Source organism: Malus domestica, chromosome 13 (genome assembly GCF_042453785.1).
Source record: "Malus domestica chromosome 13, GDT2T_hap1".
NCBI lineage: Eukaryota > Viridiplantae > Streptophyta > Magnoliopsida > Rosales > Rosaceae > Malus > Malus domestica.
In genome coordinates, this window is record NC_091673.1 from 33,711,463 (window position 1) to 33,719,308 (window position 7,846).

General features: G+C 36.4%; 1 pseudogene; it reads left to right on the forward strand.

The window, feature by feature from the left end:
* Positions 1–897: 897 nt before the first annotated feature.
* Positions 898–7,586, forward strand: LOC103405307 ((R)-mandelonitrile lyase 1-like; annotated as a pseudogene).
* Positions 7,587–7,846: the final 260 nt, after the last annotated feature.

The following is a 7,846-nucleotide window of genomic DNA, read 5'->3' on the forward strand; positions in this document are numbered from 1 at the left end:
GGTCATCAGGAATCATATGACTACTTGGTTTAGAGGATGCATGATCGAGCATTGATGCAACGCATCACTGCTACTTTATTTCCACCAACGATTTCCTGTGCAATTGGCAGTACAAGTGCTCGAGACTTATGGACTTGACTCAAAGAACAGTTCTCCACTGTTACTCAAACAAGCATTTTTCAGATGAAGTTTGAGTTGCAAATTATCAGGAAGGGTATTGATTCTGTCACTGTGTATCTTCAAAGAATTAAAGAAGTTAGGGATTATTTGTCAACTGCTAGGGTTTATTTTGAGGATAATGATATTGTGATTCTTACCCTCAATGGCCTATCCTTTGAGTACAACATAATTCAGTCTGTGATACGGGGTCGTGAATAAGTTATTTCATTGAAGGATCTTCGGTCACAGTTGCTTGCAGAAGAAGCCATGATTGAGACTTTTAATACTGCTCCTATGCTCAATACCTTAGTGGCTTAATCTCCAAAACCCTTCACTTTTCAGTCACAGTCTTAATTTGGTAGGCCATATCTGTCATATAACACCAACCCTAGCTACAAATCTTTCACCAATAAGCACAAAGGCGGATCCGATTCGAATACCAAGTTCAATAACTCTAAACCGTTCTTCAACAATGGTAATTCTGGTTCGGGTATTCTTGGCTCGGCTCTACAGTTTGGAACAACTCTTCTTATTCCTTGTCAAATTTATGGCAAGACAAATCATTTGGCTGACACATGTAGGTTTCGATCTTCTCAAGGGTGTTTAATTTGTGGTAATACCAATCATATGGCTATCACTTGCAGATTTTGAAATGTTGCTCAATCTAATGGTTGTCAAATATGTGGTAACCTAAATCATAGTGCTAAGTTTTGCTTTCAGAAAGGTTCTTCCTCTCCAATGGCTGCCATGTATGTCAATCACAACTCTGATAATTCATCTTCACCTCAATTGCCTTCTGCACTGCCTCAACAAGTTTGGATCACGAATACTAGAGCTACAAATCATATGACCACTGATTTATCCAATCTATCACTCGTTGCACCATATCCCTCTCATGAATCTATTCAAACAACTAATGGTGCAGGTTTGCCTATTTCTCATATTGATCATTCCACTCTTCATACACCATTGCAGTCTTTTCAACTAAAGTCTGTTCTATATGTTCCCAAATTGACACAGAATCTGTTATTTGTCCATTGTATCTGTTTGGACAATAATTGCTGGTTAATTTTTTATGCCTTTTGTCTCTGGATTCAGGACAAAACCACATGGAGGATTTTATACAAAGGGCAGTGCAGTAATGGGTTATATCCAATCATTTCTCCATCAACTTCTGTTTTAGTAAAGAAGGCTTATGCAGTTACCTATCTTGGACAACAAGTTACATCACGGCTTTGGCACCACAAATTAGGTCATCCATCTAATCCTATAGTCTCTCAAATCCTTCAAAAGTGAAATGTTCCTCATACTCTTGATTCTCGACCTAGTGTTTGTTCTACATGTTTAGATGGCAAGTTTAGTAAGCTACCATTTCTTATGCCTTCATCCAAATCTGTAAAACCTTTTAAGATTGTGCATAGTGATGTTTGGGGCCTGGCTCTTTGTATTTCTGTTGAAGGCTTTAAATACTATGTTACTTTTATCAGTGAGTGTACTAGGTTTTGTTCGATTTTCCCAATTTGCAATAAAAGTGATGTTGGTACTACCTTTGTCTCTTTTTATAATTTCATTGTCAATCAATTCAATGCTTCTGTTAAAGTGTTGCAATCTGATGGTGGTGGTGAATATATAGGCAAATCCTTTCAAAAAAATTTGGTGACCAAAGGCATTAGTCATCACATGTCTTATCCACATACCCCAGAGCAAAACGGGCTTGTCGAGAGAAAATATAGACATATTATAGAGACATCTATTACTCTTTTACAGACAGCTTCTTTACCACCTTCTTTTTGGTCATTTCTTGTCAAACTTCAGTCTACCTAATCAATCGAATGCCTTCTTCCACTTTGCACAATAAATCTCCTTTTGAGGTCATTATATTCCTAAGATTCATCACCTTAGAGTATTTGGTTGTTCCTGCTACCCTTTACTTAGGCCCTATACACATAATAAACTACAACCTCAGACCACCAAGTGTATCTTCGTAGGGTATGCTTCCAAGTATAAGGGTTACATTTGTTTTGAGGTCAATACAAAGAGAGTTTATATATCTCGCCATGTTCTGTTTGATGAGACTGAGTTCCCATATTCTACTTTAGTCTCTAAATCCTAATCAATGTCTATATTGCCTACTATGCAAACCTCTATACCTATACCTTTCCCAAACCTTAATAATGTCATAGTTCATCCCAGTTTTGAATTTGTGCCCATTTCCTCATCATTATCAGTGTCACCATCACCAGTACTGAATTTGTGCCCATTGCGACTACTTCTAGAGAATTGAACACAATGTTCCTTCACCCCTGAATGATTCCAGCTCTAGTTCTTCCATTGTTCCATCACCCATTACTGCCACTGCTTCACGATCCTCTACTTCACTCTTTGTGGTTCCTGATTTCCAAGGGGACAAACTTCAGGTGGTTTTGTCCATACCGCCATTAAATTTGCATCCTATGCAAACTCGTCCAAGAGTGGGATCAGGTTTCTCAGTTTATTGCATTTGCAGTACATTAGGTTTCTCAGTTTATGCAGTGCCCTATTTTTGAGTTTATTGCATTTGCAGTACATTAGGTTTCTCAGTTTATGCAGTGCCCTATGGAAGCTCACTTTGTGGTAGTAAAAAGGATTTTGCGCTATCTGAAAGCTACTAAAGGGTGTGGTTTGCATTATACCAAATGAGGGTTGTATTTACAAGCTTTCAGCGATGCTGATTGGGTAGAGGATCCCAATGATCATCGATCCACTACAGGACTGGTTGTCTTTCTTGGCTCTAATCCTATCTCCTGGTCCTCAAAGAAACAGAATATTGTATCTCGTTCCTCCATTGAGGGAGAGTATCGAGCACTATCTTCCATAGCTGCTGAGATCGATTGGATCAAGCAATTGTTAAGGTTCCTACAAGTTTCCATTTCTGGTACACCTACCCTTTATTGTGATAATCTCTTTGCAATTGCTTTTACATGTAATCCTGTTCAGCATCAGTGCACAAAACACATTGAAATCGATGTTCATTTTGTGAGAGAAAGGGTGGCTAAAAGATTGTTGCTAGTTCAAGTTGTCTCTTCCCTTAAGCAGTTTGCAGATATCTTAACTAAAGGATTGTCTTCCCCATTATTCAAGACTCATTGTTCCAATCTCAGACTCAGTTTTACTGCCCCTAAGATTGAAAGGGGATGTAAGGAGTAATCAATATAAGGGCTATACTCTTGACAAGTGTCATAAGATTAGACAAGTAGTTAGCAGTTTGTTAACCAATTAGCTTATAGTGTAAGCAACATTAGTTGTATATAAACTACAAGGATGATGTAAACAATATATGGAAAATAATCAAAACAAACAGATTATTTGTTCTCCAAGTATTCTCTCTTTCTCTCTCTCTCTCTCTCTCTCTCTCTCTCTCTCTATGTCTGGTATCGTCTTCTTCTATATATGATCAAGCTTGGTTAACAATTCTGACCCCTTCAACTATTGGAAAAAGATAATTATATATCGATTCTTTTTTTTATTTTTTATTTTTTGTCTGGAAATTGTGTATTGGCACACAAGGATTCTCATTTTCTGTTTCCATCATTTAAATCATATATAGCTGGTGTCTGCATACAAGTACTTTTTCTTCTCTATCTACTTTATAAGAAGTGAAGTTGCTCCTTCATGTCTGATAGCATGACTTTTTAACTAGGATTTACTAAATGCTACCCTATAACAATCTTTGGTAAAAGGAAAATGTGCTACCTTTCTTTAATTTATGAGGGTAGAAAATGGAAATATTTTTTAATTTTAGTGTAGTGGAAGGAAAAAAAAACGAATATCTGGCTTCAAAAACTTGAAGAAATTAACAATATATTCAATACTATCAGTGTTGCACATCTTTCCCCTTCATCTTCAATCAGAGGTTAACTCGTTCGCTACTACTCGTGATCATGGTAAATTACCTCATCTGTTATTCAAAGAAAAGAGATTGAAAAGGATTATGCAAAACTTAATAAGAATCATGCTAAAGCCATATAAATGCCTGCAGCGACACTCCGATGCCTAAAATTGAATGTCTTAGTCCTATATATTATCCAGTGTTTAAAAAAAATTGCTCCAAGGCGTGCATAGGAGGCTTTGGAGACGGGGCGGGAGAAAAATCACCTTAGTTTTGTGGAAATCGACGAAAACTCGCCTAGGTTTCATCAAGGCATGAGGGTGTTTGATTGGGCGTCAATGTTACCGAAAATTGGAAAAAAAAAAAATAGTTGAATGTGAGTTTTTAGTTGCAGAGCAGTTACTGGATTTTTTTCGTTGCATAGCTGAAAGAAGATGAAGAAGACGAAAAAAAATTTGCCAAATTTTTGTTTTTTTTTTTAAATAATTTTTATCCTTTGTCGACGACTGTCCAACATATATTTTTTTTTGTTATGTTTTTTTCTAATTTTATTTTATATATTTTTTTATATACTTTTTAATTGGAAATATTAGGGAGACTAAATTTGTAAACTAAATTTTAGAAATTAAAAGACGTGGAAAGTGATAATTGATTTATTACTTAAGTGTTGATAAACGTACTCATTTCTATTAGTGACACATCATTTAGTTTGCAAATTTTGTCATCAAATTTAGTCTCCCTAGCATTACCCTTTTTAATTTAGAGAGCTGCTAGACCCACTCCGTTGTCTTATTTTCTCACCCACATTATATTTACACCCATTATAAAAAGTTAAAAAATTAAAATGTTATTTTCCCACCCACTGTTATTCCTAAAATAACCCTATATATAGTTAGAGGTAAATTTGTCTTAAGAAATGAATATAAACAAATAATATTACTCTCTTCTGAAAACCACAAAAAAAAAAAAAAAATAGAACCGAGGTCTTCTTATCTTCAGCCTACACGTTTGGTTGGGATTGAAGATGCAGAAGCTTACTCAAGTCCGTACCTATGCAACAATTGAAGCTTAATTCGGCTTTAATTCTAACTTAAAGGAAGAAAGAGGTGGTGCATGTGGTAAGTACGGGCTAATGAAAAATCAACCACGCTTACCGTTGTTTAGGTTTTCAATTCTAAATCAACCACGCCTACAACAGTATGCAACAAATTTACCCTAACCTAATGAACGATGTTGACAGAGCTATGCTTCAATTCCAGAAAATCTCATTAAAAAACAAATTGTACCTTAATCTAATGCAAATTCAAATAAAAAGTTACAGAGCTATGCTTCAATTGTACGATGTCAGCAAATCAAGATGACCCACATAAAATTATCTTTTACCCTTTCAATGGAAACATAATCATCTACTTCTTCCATAGAAACGTCATCCTCTAAGTTCATTCTTTTTGCTTTCTCTGAATGAAAGGAGATGAGAAAGATGAGTTAGGGTTTAAGGGAGACAAATTTTCTAAACATAGCGTAAGAGTTATCACATCCAAACTTTTCTTTTTTCTTTTTTATATAAAAAAGTAATGTAAAAGGGAGTAACTAAGGTCCTTATTAGTCATTTTACAAAAGGACAAATTTGTAATTAAAAAACTCATAAAAATGTGGATGAGAAGATAAGACATTGGGGTGGGAATAACAGCTCTCTTAATTTATTTTATAAACCTAAAACAACTCAAAAGACTTTTATACTTTTTAATATTATCACAAAAACATGCTTCATCTTTTTCAAGTGCCCTAAAATATATGCTTCATCATTTTCACATTGTGCAGATTTTCGCTACATGAGATTTGTGTATAACGCCAATGATGCACAGTTAGACGCATCGTATGACTATATTGTCATTGGTGGAGGAACAGCAGGGTGCCCACTAGCAGCAACTTTATCAGCAAACTGCTCCTTCTAGAAAGGGGCAGTGTTCCTACAGCATATTAGAGCGTCTTGCGTGACAATGGGTTTCTAACTACTATAATGCAGGAAGATAATGGCAAGACACCAGCTCAAAAGTTCACATCAGAAGAAGGTGTTCCTAATGTCAGAGGCTGGGTCTTAGATGGGTCAAGCATGATCAATGCCGGCTTCTACACCACAGCTGACAAGGAATTCTTTATGAAATCAGGGATTGAGTGGGACATGTATTCAGTTTATAAGGCATATCGGTGGGTAGAAGAAACTATTGTGTTCCCCCCAACTATGGATCGCTGGCAATCTGCTGTAGCAAAAGCATTTATGGAGGCTGATGTTGGTCCAGACAATGGACTTAATTTGGATCACATTAAAGGAACTAAAATTGGGGGTTCGACGTTTGACAACAATGGGAAAAGACATGGAGCTGTGGAGCTGCTTAATAAAGGAGATCTGAACAAATTGCGAGTTGCAGTTCAGGCCACAGTAGAGAAGATCCTCTTCTCTTCCAAGGCATCAAGTATATATGATGAACAATTACGTTTATGTTAAGTACAAAAAAAATGTTTATTATTAATTTTAAGCTATCATCTGATGTAGGTTCGTCAGCTATTGGAATCATGTATAGTGATTCGAACGGGAGGTCCCATTGTGCATATGTACGCAGGAAATGGGAGGCTGTATTGAGTGCCGGTGCCATTGGGAGCCCTCAACTTCTACAACTTAGTGGTATTGGCCCAGAATCTTATCTGTCATCTCTTAAAATCCCAGTTGTTAGTCCCCATCCATACATTGGGCAGTTTATGTATGACAATCCTTGTAACTTAATTAACATTTTGCCCCCTATTCCACTAGAGCCTTCACCTGTGAAGATTGTAGGTATTACAAGCGATTTCTACATAGAGAGTCTCTCCACTTCTCCATTTTCTACTCCACCATTTAGCCTTTTTCTAGTCCATTTAATCCCATAAAGGTTGATTCGAGTTTTGGACAAATTATTATCAAAGTTCCAGGACCCATGTCATATGGTCCTCTTAGGCTGCAATCATCGTCTGACGTGTGAGTCAAGCCAAATGTAAAATTTAACTACTATGCACACCCGCTGGAGCTTTCTCGTTGTGTTAGCGGCATGAAAAAGATTGGTGAATTGCTAAGGACAAACTCGTTGAAATAATTTAAGGCTCAAGATCTGCCGGGTATAGAAGGTTTGAAGTTTTTAGGCCTATCTTTTACCAAAGAACCAGACAGATGATGTTTCCTTTCCGACATTTTGCCAAAGTTCAGTGGCAACATTTTGGCATTTCCAGGGGGGATCCATTGTTGGAAAGGTTGTGGATAGCGGTTTGCGTGTTTTGGGGATCAATGCATTGCGTGTTATGGATGCATCCACATTCAATTTCCCACCGGGGGCGAATCCTCAGGACACCCTTATGGATCCATTGTTGGCAGGTATGTTATTACACTCATAAGATATTCGCAATTGTCCCTTGGTTGCTTAACTTGCTTTTATGAATTATATGCCGTGTTGCTGTTTTTTATTTGCTTCACTTTTGTGCTTTTAACAGGTATGTTGGCCTTAAGATGCTGCAAGAAAGATCAGCCTGAAAGGAAAAGCTATTCAAAAGTCAAGTAGCAAAGTGTAAAAGTGTTTGAAAAAAGAAAAAAAAACTACTTATGTAAGAATAAGATGCTGCGAAATAAAGCTCCTATGAAATAAAGCAGCAAAGTGTAAAAGTGTTTTTAGCAAAAAAAAAAAAAAGTGTTATAGTATTTAGTAAACTTTTATGTAAAACCATTGTGATTGTATAAAATGACAAAAAATAACATAATACTCGATGTGCTATTAATTAAATGCCTGGAAAACA